Source organism: Sinohyriopsis cumingii, chromosome 16 (genome assembly GCF_028554795.1).
Source record: "Sinohyriopsis cumingii isolate HCF-2022 chromosome 16, ASM2855479v2, whole genome shotgun sequence".
NCBI lineage: Eukaryota > Metazoa > Mollusca > Bivalvia > Unionida > Unionidae > Sinohyriopsis > Sinohyriopsis cumingii.
Window position 1 is genome coordinate 27,950,042 of NC_142976.1, and position 13,426 is coordinate 27,963,467.

Here is a 13,426-nt window from a genome sequence, read left to right on the forward strand (position 1 = left end):
TAACATTTGTCATTATTATAATAGACATCATAACATTTGTCACTATTATAATCGACATCATAACATTTGTCACTATTATAACTGACATCATAACATTTGTCACTATTATAATCGACATCATAACATTTGTCAGTATTATAATCAACATCATAACATTTGTCACTTTTATAATAGACATCATAACATTTGTCACTATTATAATCGACATCGTAACATTTGGCACTATTATAATCAACATCGTAACATTTGGCACTATTAAAATCGACATCATAACATTTGGCACTATTATAATCAACATCGTAACATTTAGCACTATTAAAATCGACATCATAACATTTGGCACTATTATAATCGACATCGTAACATTTGGCACTATTATAATCAACATCGTAACATTTGGCACTATTAAAATCGACATCATAACATTTGGCACTATTATAATCGACATCATAACATTTGTCACTATTATAATCAACATCGTAACATTTGGCACTATTAAAATCAACATCGTAACATTTGGCACTATTATAATCAACATCGTAACATTTGTCACTATTATAATTGACATCGTAACATTTAGCACTATTAAAATCGACATCATAACATTTGGCACTATTATAATCGACATCATAACATTTGGCACTATTATAATCGACATCCTAACATTTGGCACTATTATAATCAACATCGTAACATTTGGCACTATTAAAATCGACATCATAACATTTGGCACTATTAAAATCGACATCATAACATTTGGCACTATTATAATCGACATCGTAACATTTGGCACTATTATAATCGACATCGTAACATTTGGCACTATTAAAATCGACATCATAACATTTGGCACTATTATAATCGACATCGTAACATTTGGCACTATTATAATCGACATCATAACATTTGTCACTATTAAAATCAACATCATAACATTTGTCACTATTAAAATCAACATCATAACATTTGTCACTATTATAATCAACATCATAACATTTGTCACTATTATAATCGACATCATAACATTTGTCACTATTAAAATCAACATCATAACATTTGTCACTATTATAATCAACATCATAACATTTGTCACTATTATAATCAACATCATAACATTTGTCACTATTAAAATCAACATCATAACATTTGTCACTATTATAATCAACATCATGACATTTGACACTATTATAATCGACATCATAACATTTGTCACTATTATAATCGACATCATAACATTTGTCACTATTAAAATCGACATCATAACATTTGTCACTATTATAATCGACATCATAACATTTGTCACTATTATAATCAACATCATAACATTTGTCACTATTAAAATCGACATCATAACATTTGTCACTATTATAATCGACATCATAACATTTGTCACTATTATAATCGACATCATAACATTTGACACTATTATAATCGACATCATAACATTTGTCACTATTATAATCGACATCATAACATTTGTCACTATTATAATCAACATCATAACATTTGTCACTATTATAATCAACATCATAACATTTGTCACTATTAAAATCAACATCATAACATTTGTCACTATTATAATCAACATCATAACATTTGTCACTATTAAAATCAACATCATAACATTTGTCACTATTATAATCAACATCATGACATTTGTCACTATTATAATCAACATCATAACATTTGTCACTATTATAATCAACATCATAACATTTGTCACTGTTATAATCAACATCATAACATTTGTCACTATTAAAATCAACATCATAACATTTGTCACTATTATAATCAACATCATAACATTTGTCACTATTATAATCGACATCGTAACATTTGGCACTATTAAAATCGACATCATAACATTTGTCACTATTATAATCGACATCGTAACATTTGGCACTATTAAAATCGACATCATAACATTTGTCACTATTATAATCAACATCATGACATTTGTCACTATTAAAATCAACATCATAACATTTGTCACTATTATAATCAACATCATAACATTTGTCACTATTATAATCGACATCGTAACATTTGTCACTATTAAAATCGACATCATAACATTTGTCACTATTATAATCGACATCGTAACATTTGTCACTATTAAAATCGACATCATAACATTTGTCACTATTATAATCGACATCATAACATTTGTCACTATTAAAATCAACATCATAACATTTGTCACTATTATAATCAACATCATAACATTTGTCACTATTATAATCGACATCGTAACATTTGGCACTATTAAAATCGACATCATAACATTTGTCACTATTATAATCAACATCATGACATTTGACACTATTATAATCGACATCATAACATTTGACACTATTATAATCAACATCATAACATTTGTCACTATTATAATCAACATCATAACATTTGGCAGAAAATTTTTTAACAATTCCTGCTCATTTGTGTAACTGTCTTCTGATAGAATTTGTAATTTAAAGTACTTTTGGTAATGTCAATACGTGTTAAATAATATGACTTTAGACCGATTCTGAAACATAGAAACTACCTACCTAATTAGCCATTGCGGTACGGTCAAATTCGCGTTTACTTTCTTTGAGGAACATTGCCACGGGGTGAGAAACTCTGTGTATTGCAGTTAGAAGTGATGTCGCATGTCGGCTTTGGTTCAGAGTCCGGAAACCCGACATTTTGACACCTCAGTGATACTACCCCCGATCGTTTTTAAAGAGACCACCGGTATCCGATCAGAACAAAGACAGTCGAATAGTGGGCGGGTTTCTCACGCAGCAAGACATTATTCTGTTATTTTCATTGTGAAAGAATCAGTGCACATTTGGACGTGGAAATAGGTGGGAGAAACTAGACTGTGCTCTGAGTGCCGACACTGTGCGCTCGTTAAAAGGGCGGTAAAGGGAGTTCTAGGAACTTCGGACGAGTTTGGAACAAAGGCTTCAGAGGTAAAATATCTTCGCCCGAATTTGTCTCACTTTCCTAACAAAGTTGTTGTAAGATTTATACGTTATTATGTGCATTTGATTTAGTAGAAATTTATTCTTCCATGTGTAGCTGAATTATCAGCATGTCGGAATATAGTATATAGCAAATTAATAATATTCAAGATAAATGTATGTAGTTGTTAGGATAAAATCGAGGTGAATGGTATAATCTGATACAATGCTGCATCGTGGTTCAAAACTGAATTTAATAGGGAGTACTGTTACACCTTGTACTTTTCTGTATTTGAATCTATAGTGCAGAGTTAGGCCTTGTTGGCTTTGTGCACGTATAATTAGGCCTTTATATTTATATGTGTCTTTTATAATTTGTAAGGTATGAGCTGGGCAGGAATATTGTTGATGTTGATAGCTACTATATAGAGAATTAGGGATATGTATGTATCAGAAGTGGTATTATTGTTGTTGTTATAGCTTTCCTGTCTGGAATATTTAGATGTGGGTGTAAGAGTTGACCTAATGGTTTAATTGTCATTATGCTGATGGAAGATCTGTGAAAGTGTGTTAATTCTCCTGTGTCCGAACAAGGAGTGTAACTCCTTTCTAATCCACAGGAAACTTTCCGGGTGGTAACATACGCCACCATAACAGTGGCGTCACTAGGGTTGGTGTCATCCAGTGCAGCAATTCATTATGTGACCCCCTTGTACCTCCTACCCGCATAAAATTTCAAAATTTTATAGATAGTCACTTTGGTGTCACCCCTTCTGATCGTGTCACCCGGTGCGGTCCGCACCCCCCGCATCCCCATAATGACGCAACTGCACCCGAAGATTAGAGAGGAGAAGAGGTGAAGAACAAGTTGATAGGTGGTTGTGCGAGGAAGGCCGGAAACTGAAACGAAAATACCGAAAAATAGTGCGAGAGAACTGAAACGAGGGTACCGGAAATACCGTTAAGGAGGCAGAAAGAACGGAAACGAGTGTGCCATAAGTACCGATAATGAGAGCGGGGAAAGGAATACAAGACGGATGTTACAGAATCTCAGCAATATTGTTAACAGTGATATGTTCTTAAGTTTACATCATAACGTGATAATATTAAATGCTTTAATGACCGTTTGTTATTTGAGACTAAAATTTCTTCACGGATAAATTCGTGCACTTTTAAATCCCCAGTGAATAATACATTTTAAACCCAAATGAAACGTATTGATTTCACAGTACCTTTAACGAAAATGATTCACGGTGTTGTTTACTGGCATAATGTAAAACTGGCCGCCATGTATAGCCTATCTTGTGCTGAAAAATGGCGTTAAACCCTATACCAACCAACTGGCATAATGGTCATACTTTCTTTTTCCAAAGCAAAACACATCTTCAAAGACCGAAACAAGACAAAGCAATTAACGTACAATAACTCTTTAACTGCGCTAATCAAAACATTTCCTACCGAATACTAAGTCCTATCCAAAATTGCGATTAAATTATACCAAATATTATGTTGAAGACGGTATATAGGCTTTTCCACATGGATGAACGAAACCCCAAAATATCTTTCGAGTATTTTGAAATGTCATAACGTGGGGCGTTTATTTACATCAACCGAAACTTCTGTGCTCACCTTAAACTTTTAGGATCTAATATTATCCTCTTTGTGATAACGTATACAGTAACAACCTGTCAATAAACAAATGGTTATTCCCACATTAACAGCTTGCAGTGCAATGTACTTGGTCATTGGGCGTTGTTGCTTACTAGAAAATAAATACGCTGGAATGTGAAAACATTGGTATTCAGGAATTGCCAAATATTTTTTAATATGCAGGTGGGAAAACATGATGCTACCTAACCGAGAACGCGTGTTATTTGTTATCTTTCTAGGAAACTGGGCGTACAAGCTGTTATGGATTATCCAAAAGAATCCACCAAGTTGCCTTCAGTTCAAAAATAGAACATTCGATTGCTATCTTAGTTAAGCCGTGAAGAAATACAGTAGAGAATACGTTTTGGTAGAATATTCAGAGGCTACTGAACGAGAACCCGTCGACCTTGAAATCAGATACGTCCGCCGATGGTGCTCCAATTCTTGGACTATATCCACTGCCGCACACACTGATTCGTGAAACGCAGTAATTGGAAGACAATTTCATTTTTGGAGTAAGTCCCACATCTAGTTCAAGAATAGATTTAACGTGCAACATATTTAAAACTTGATATACGCAGTATAAGAAAAATTAACTGTTTCAATAAAATCGATTTATTCACATAGGTGATGCTCAACATTTTGTTATTAACCATATGGTTGCTTACCGCAGATGAGTAGTAGAAAGATATTTTTTTTTTGGGTAAGAAGATAGATTTAATTACGTTGTTGGTGTGTGAAACGAGCACTAGTTGACTTGCAACAGTCCCTTGGATCAATATGAGTGCCATTTTACAAGCTAAAAATGGCCATGAGCTCCAGACTTGTGCAACATCCGGCTTGCCAACAGGCTTCTTTCGGTTACATTTACATAACACAGGTGCATTTTAAAATCGCTATCCGGTCACGCCAGAGAAATCAAATATACAAATCTAGCCACCCAACTGAAGTCGATGCTACCATCCAAGGTGTAGAGAAGTGCATTTCTGATGTGAAATCATGGATGACATGTAACAAGCTGCAGATGAATGATGAAAAAACTGAGGCCATTCTGATCACAGCACAAAGACTTTCTCATTCACATCATTTACCTCAAACAATAAATATCAGCAACACCAACATTAAATTCACACAGTCAGTACGTACGAAACCTAGGTGTTACTCTGGACAGTACTCTCACACTGCACCAACATGTCATGAACATATGCAAGGCTGCATATCTTGAGCTGAGACGCATCAGCTCCATTCCCAAATATATTTCAGCTGATGCCACTAAAACACTTGTGTGTTCATTAATACTTTCAAGACTGGACTATTGTAACTTAATTCTGTCTGGTTCGTCTCAATATCTGCTCCAGAAACTTCAAAAGGTTCAAAACACAGCTGCTCGGATCATACTTAGAGTACCACGATCAAAGCATACCTACCGCTGCTCTGTACCCTACACTGGCTATCCATTCGATCCAGAATCAAACACAAAATTTGTTTTCTGTGCTGTTTCACTGTCAGACTCTAGTCCAACATACCTATCCGACCTCACCCATGTGTACACACCAGCAAAATCCTTACGCTCCTCTTCTGACAATCGTATACTCATTATTCCCACTATGAAAACAAAGTCATATGGACAGCGTTCTTTTGCATACCAGAGCCCAGCAACGTGGAATGAATTGCCCACTGAACTTAGACACAAAGACACAGTGATCCCATTCAAGTGTGCTCTCAAAACTCACTTATTTCGACTGCAAGAACAAACTTAAAGACCTAATAATGTTTCCTTCCTTAAATATTCTCAGCATGTTTTTTATGTTTTCTAATTTCATGGTGTTCGTTTTTGTAATCATATCATTATGTATGTTTTTTATCTTATAGGTGTTGTCTAATGTTGTAAAGCGCTTAGAGCTTCTAAAGATTAGGCGCTATACAAAATCCTCATTATTATTATTATTATTTGCAAATGACTTTTTACTCTGTTCTAATTACGTCATCACCCTCAACAGTAGTACTGGCAGAGTAACTTGGAGGCTCAGTCAACTTTTTTAATTAAATTGTATAAAATGTCAAACAAAGACATGAGCCGTTTACGACCACAAAAAAGAAAACATGTACGCTTATACAATCTCTTTGAATATTATATGCGCTGTCATTTCTCACTATATATAAAACACTCGAGATTAGCTAATACCAGCATTTTTCGCCGATATATTATTTTTATGGTAATATTCGAGTACTAGGTAAGGCATACATCAATGACATAGATTACCGTCTTCTATTTGCGCAGTACTGTGCGAACTCGCTTATAAGTAGAGACCAAGTGTAAGAATATATACACTCTTATCTGCCGGGTCATACTGCGTCGGCAGTTGTTGTTTGTTCCACTTATTACTCGTAACAAATCGCAGAGACCCATATCTGCAGGTGCGTTTATAGGACGATATGACGGAAAACCTGGGTCTGTGAAGTTGACATCTGGGTCTGTATAGTTTACAGTTGGGTTTAACTTACAAGCGAGTATAGACGGTATAACTACGTGAATAAATGGTTGTAATGAAATTACAGCATACAGAATTTAGACCTCTCTAATGAAATTTAAGCAAGAAATGAATTTTAAACAACGTCATTTACTTTACACATATGGAAAGAAATATTGATAGATGATAATATAGCAAGCACAAATGACAATTTATATTGCAATCTCATTTTCTAAGATATGCATCGCAATTGGAGAAATCGAGTAGAATATAATGAAATTTGTGTAAAATATAAAATGCCATATTAAAGAACAGAATAAAATGTAATATTAAAGAACAGTTGCATCACTTGAACGATTTAGTGCATATTTGAATGAAGTTTAAGAAATCATAACAAAATTAAAGATGCCATATTGAATGCACTACTAAATGAGAAATAAAAAATATCATTTAGTTAATAACTTTATTGATTTTCATTAATTTTCGTATCTTTGTTATGATGGATGGATATGCGGACATGGGTGGATGGATATGATGGATATTAACTGAATCAAAACTCAGCTGATAGAAAAGGAACAATGGACATCAGCATGATTACAGTTATAGTATTGCTTGCTTTACGCCCACGACACTGTGCCATATGCATGTGAATAGTTGAATGCATATAAATATTCAATAACTCTCCTTACAACCTTGCACTTCTTTTACTGGTGCAATATTATTTGATTTATTATGAGAGAGAGAGAGAGAGAGAGAGAGAGAGAGCACTATTTTAATTTTTACTGTGGGCATTTAAATGCGATTCCACAAAGTCCTTGAACAAGCGTCATATACATGTAATGTAAAAATAATGCTGGAATAATTAATCTTTTGGATAATATAAAATATTTTACTCCTGTGAGCGACTTCTGATAGCTAAATAGTCTTGGGAATTCACTTTGGAGATTTTCATTTTGTTTCTTTCATTAAGTTGAAAAATATTAGAATATAACATTAGAAAACTATTTTGTGAGATCATGTTTTCAATTTTAAAAAAATGTCTTTAACTAGCATCGTAATGTTCAGTTAAATAAAGACCATACAGGTTTGTTTTTTTCGATTTCTAATCATACTTAAGCAATTACTTAAGCCATCAAATATTTCCCTGGGAATTCCTAACTGTCCTCATGCTTCCACCCAATTCACTCAACGACAATAACCGAGCACACGGCACGAAGTTTCTGGGTTCCTTTTAAATACTGTAATAAATTTGAAGTATGCGCATTTGGTTATAGAGCCCCATTTGAAGGAATTCTTAGATTTTTGTGATTACTTGTTTGATTAATGGAACTAGGTCATGTTGAAATAGTCCTTAGCCCGAAATAATTAGCCAGTTATTATGAGCAAACGTCACGGAGTGAAGTGTTAGTGAGTTTCCATGATGCCATGGTTTACTTTTGGTGAATTCAGGTCGAAGCCACATGATTGCCCCTGTCGTTCCTATTAAAATCTAATGGTGTACACCTATTAAAATCTAATGGTGTACATTGGTAGTGTGACTGCAGGTGTATTATTTATTTTTTGGAGACTGGTAAATTACACAATGGAATAAACAAGAAGGGACTCGGCAAATACAATTTATGTCGCCATGGTGGCAAATGTTATGCAGTTTTACAGGCGAAATGTGGCTCGAAACCGTGAATTGACTGGCCTAAGATGGCGTAGTAAAGATAGTTCCCTGTGTATGGGGATGTTGTATAGTTTTACGGCGTTTACTGATGACGGTATGGACAGTATGGAAAATTGGTGAAGAGAAACCATGCAGATGTGAGGTTGATAGACCATTGGAAGATTGTGAGATCTGTGGTCTTCTATTGATTGGAGTAAAATTATTTATAGAATGGACACGTTGGGTTTCTAATTTACAACAGAAGTTGTTTAGAAGTCTTTGGATCAGGGTAAATTTATGACTTCTAGCGGAATCGAGCCTGGGTTTGATACCGCTCGGTCAAAGCAAATACCCCTGGTTTGTAACAATACAAAGATACTTTGACCAAATTCAGATTACAGCCCAGTCCTGACTAATCGAATCCAAAGCGTAAGGTTTAAACAATACACCCGTATTTCGCCACTGAAACACTACTAGTACCACACGGTTTTATGGTTAATTACAGCAAATATTTGAAAGAAATGAATTTCATTACATAATGGATTCGGCCATGCTTAGACATATGCATTTATCCCCTTTCCTTGTTAGTTTACTATTCTACTCCTTCCACATGTACAAAAGTTGGCTTCCCACTCTGACACAGTATGCTGGAAAGTCGCTGTAGGGGCATAACTGTTGTGTGGGAAAACTTCAATGATTTCCTTATATGTAAGCCTGTCATGAACCTGACATAAATTATTTAAGATGCTATTTCATTTCGTTCAAAACAAACCCTAAAATATTCATAAGGAACATATTTGCATGTGATTCCGTTTACAAGTAAAATATCGTCATAAGTAAAAACGAATGATTCGAGATTAAAATGGTAAAAAAAAAAACGTGGCTTATTACAAGCACAAGAGAAGAAAACTCAAGATTAGACAACCCATTAGTTGTATGATAACAATAACTTTCACCAAAATTACTTTCCCCACCCCCACCAAAAACAAAAAAAAATGAACGAAGAAAGAAATTTCTAAAAAGACCTAATGAGAAGTACCGCGATGTATCAGATCCTTATTGAATTTGGTTTACGGAAGATTTTTTCTCTCTGCATCTTCCGTTCTTTCGATGAGGATAAGACAAAAACGGTATGTGAGGATTAATGGAGTTATCGTTAAAGTTTTGATGTTTATGCTAGTTATGGCAAAGGAGCGCTGAGTACCCTATGTTTTTAAACTGCTGAAAATACGTTTGTCTAGGGCACCAAGAACTGAAAGTTAACTAAATGATATACTTTAAATCTCATTTTAACACGAAGGTCAGAAGGTCGTCCATAGATTATTGCAAATTTAAGTACTGGTACTTTTTGAATGATCAGACATGTAATAAATCATAATGTATGTAGAAATTTAATAAATCATAATGAATGTAGAAATGTAATAAATAATAATGTATACAGAAATGTAAAAAATCATAATGTATGTAGAAATGTAATAAATCATATGTATATAGATAACTCCTTTGCTTGTAATACACGATTAAATCGCTTATGTATTTATAACCATCCATCACGAATATATATTTTGAAACAATGCTCAAATTACCTATTGTCCTCACTATTCATTTTGGACGAAAAGAAACTTGCAGTGTATCTATTAACATGGACGGTGCAAGACGTTTGGCTGGAAAACATTCCTTGCTTTTAATTTTATATTACTTAATGTAATCAATTATTGCCATTACAAAAAAAAAACTAATCTACTGATTTAAGCAAGTAAATTCTTGCAAAGATAAGCAAAAAAATTCAAGCAAACCATTATATTGGTATAAATGAATTACGAGATTGATGCAAATACCTTGTGCTTTCAAGCTTTGCTAGCCTCTACCACCAGAATTGTGTCCGTCGACTTTCCAGACACCCGGTCCCTCGGATAAATGTTTTACGAGGGAATTTCTTCTAAATTCAATCGCTGAGTCTCCTATATTTTTTCTCTTGCAGGAAAACGTAGACTCGCTATATTTTATTCGATAGGGAATATTAAAATCTGAAGATGGGTAACTGATAAGAAGGCTTTTGGTTTTGTTCCTGAAATGTTTTCAATTTTTATTATATTTGTTCTTTATAAATGACCTGTGTCAGATGCGATTGAAGTACGTTTTGTAGAAAACGTTAGCTTTAAAATATTAGGACCATATATCATAAGCTCTTATCTTTTGTGACATTTCGTGTTCATTCGCCATTCTATAGAATTTATATGTGCCGCGTAGACTCGACTTGGTGCAGAGCTGTAACGGAGCATATCTATCTATCTATCTATCTATCTATCTATCTATCTATCTATCTATCTATCTATCTATCTATCTATCAGTCTATCTATCTATCTATCTATCTGTCTGTCTAAATGTGTGTATGTATGTCTGTCTGTCTGTGTCTATCTATATATCTATCTAATCTAACTATATATCTATCTATCTATATATCTGTGTATATAACTCTCTGTCTATCTATCTATCTTTCTATATATATATATATATATATATATATATATATATATATATATATATATATATATATATATATATATATATATATATATATATATATATATATATATATATATAATCTTTCGGGGCCCCGAGTGGCCGAGTGGTCTAAAGCGCTCACCCTAACGGATCACTTCCATCTCACTTCTCTCTGCGTGGGTTCGAGTCTAGGATTCGGCCAATGTGGGTATGTGAGAAAGCTTGCCAGTAGCTTCTCGTGGGTCGGTGGTTCTTCCCGGGGTTTTTCCGAGTTCTTCCTCCACCATTAATACTGGCCGCCATGCATAGCCTATCGTGTGCTGAAAATGGCGTTAAACCCCACAACAACAACAACAACAACATCTAATCTTTCTATCTGTCTATCTGTCTGTCTATCAATCTATCTATCGATCTTGTATCTATCTATCTGTCTATCTATCTATATACCTATCCATCTATCTATCTATCTATCTATCTATCTATCTATCTATCTATCTATCTGTCTCTCTGTCTACCTATAGATTTATTTATCTATCTATCGATCTATCTGTCTGTCTACATGTGGGTGCGTGTATCTATCTAATTTAACTATCTCTCTATCTATATATCTGTCTGTCTATCGTTCTATCTAAATATTTGAGTGTCTATCTATCTAAAATATTTATATATTTATCTATCTATCTGTCTGTTTGTCTGTCTGTCCGTCCGTCTGTCTGTTTTTATTGTTTGTCTATCGATCTATATATATATATATATATATATATATATATATATATATATATATATATATATATATATATATATATATATATATATATATATATATATATATATATATATCTGTCTCCATATGTGTGTGTCTGTCTATCTATCTATTTATCTATCTAATCTAACTATCTCTCTATATATCTATCTATCTGTCTGTCTGTCTATCTATGTATCTATATATTTGTATGTCTGTCTGTCAGTCTGTCTGTCTATCTATCTATCTATCTATCTATCTATCTATCTATCTATCTATCTATCTATCTATCTATCTATCTATCTATCCACCCATCCATCCATCCATCCATCCAGGTCAAGTATTAAAGATCAGCACTGGTCAGCGATTCCTTGCAAGAAATGACTCAACCACAAACTAGACGGTCATTTTCATATCTATCCCTTGAGAATCTAAATTCGAGGGCAAATTTTAGAAGTAAAAAGGCCTTAATTATTTGAACGGATCTCTCGTAAACTCTTAACTGAAATATTATGTGTCTTTTGTAGCCCCTAGAGTGTTAATTTGTCATCAGTCTTTTGTTGAATCACAGCAATATAATTTCAGATCTGAATTCACTATAAATTCCAGTGAATGTCTCTTACCAATATTTTTATTGGAGAACTTTTGTATTTCCAGAGAAAATAATCACTTGAATTATATAATTTGAAGAAGTAATTTCCAGCCAAAAAAAATGAAATATTGGACACAACATATAATACAACTTAAAAATGCTAGATCTTAAAGAACGTCTGAAAAATCCTCTCAGTTACAAGATTATATAATTCTCTACTTGACCTCAGGTCACAATTAGCATTTTCTGAAGAAGAAGAAAAAACTATTACCTAATATCCAATAACCTTCTAAAATGATCCTGATGTTTACAAAATGAAAACCAGAACCTGGACCATGTAAAATAAATATATCAAACAAACAACTATACAATCGACTAAACATATGTAAAATAAATATATCAAACAAACAACTATACAATCGACTAAACATATGTAAAATAAATATATCAAACAAACAACTATACAATCGACTAAACACATGTAAAATAAATATATCAAACAAACAACTATATAATCGACTAAACACATGTAAAATAAATATATCAAACAAACAACTATACAATCGACTAAACACATGTAAAATAAATATATCAAACAAACAACTATACAATCGACTAAACACATGTAAATAAATATATCAAACAAACAACTATACAATCGACTAAACACATGTAAAATAAATATATCAAACAAACAACTATACAATCGACTAAACACATGTAAAATAAATACATCAAACAAACAACTATACAATCGACTAAACACATGTAAAATAAATATATCAAACAAACAACTATACAATCGACTAAACACATGTAAAATAAATATATCAAACAAACAACTATACAATCGACTAAACACATGTAAAA

General features: G+C 33.2%; 1 long non-coding RNA gene across 1 annotated transcript in view; it reads left to right on the plus strand.

The window, feature by feature from the left end:
- Positions 1-2,520: 2,520 nt before the first annotated feature.
- Positions 2,521-13,426, plus strand: part of LOC149780117 (uncharacterized) — a 74,973-nt gene continuing 64,067 nt past the window's right edge. Inside the window, exon 1 of the long non-coding RNA XR_016415009.1 lies at positions 2,521-2,957. This is a non-coding gene — a long non-coding RNA (uncharacterized LOC149780117). The remainder of the gene's footprint in view (positions 2,958-13,426) is intronic.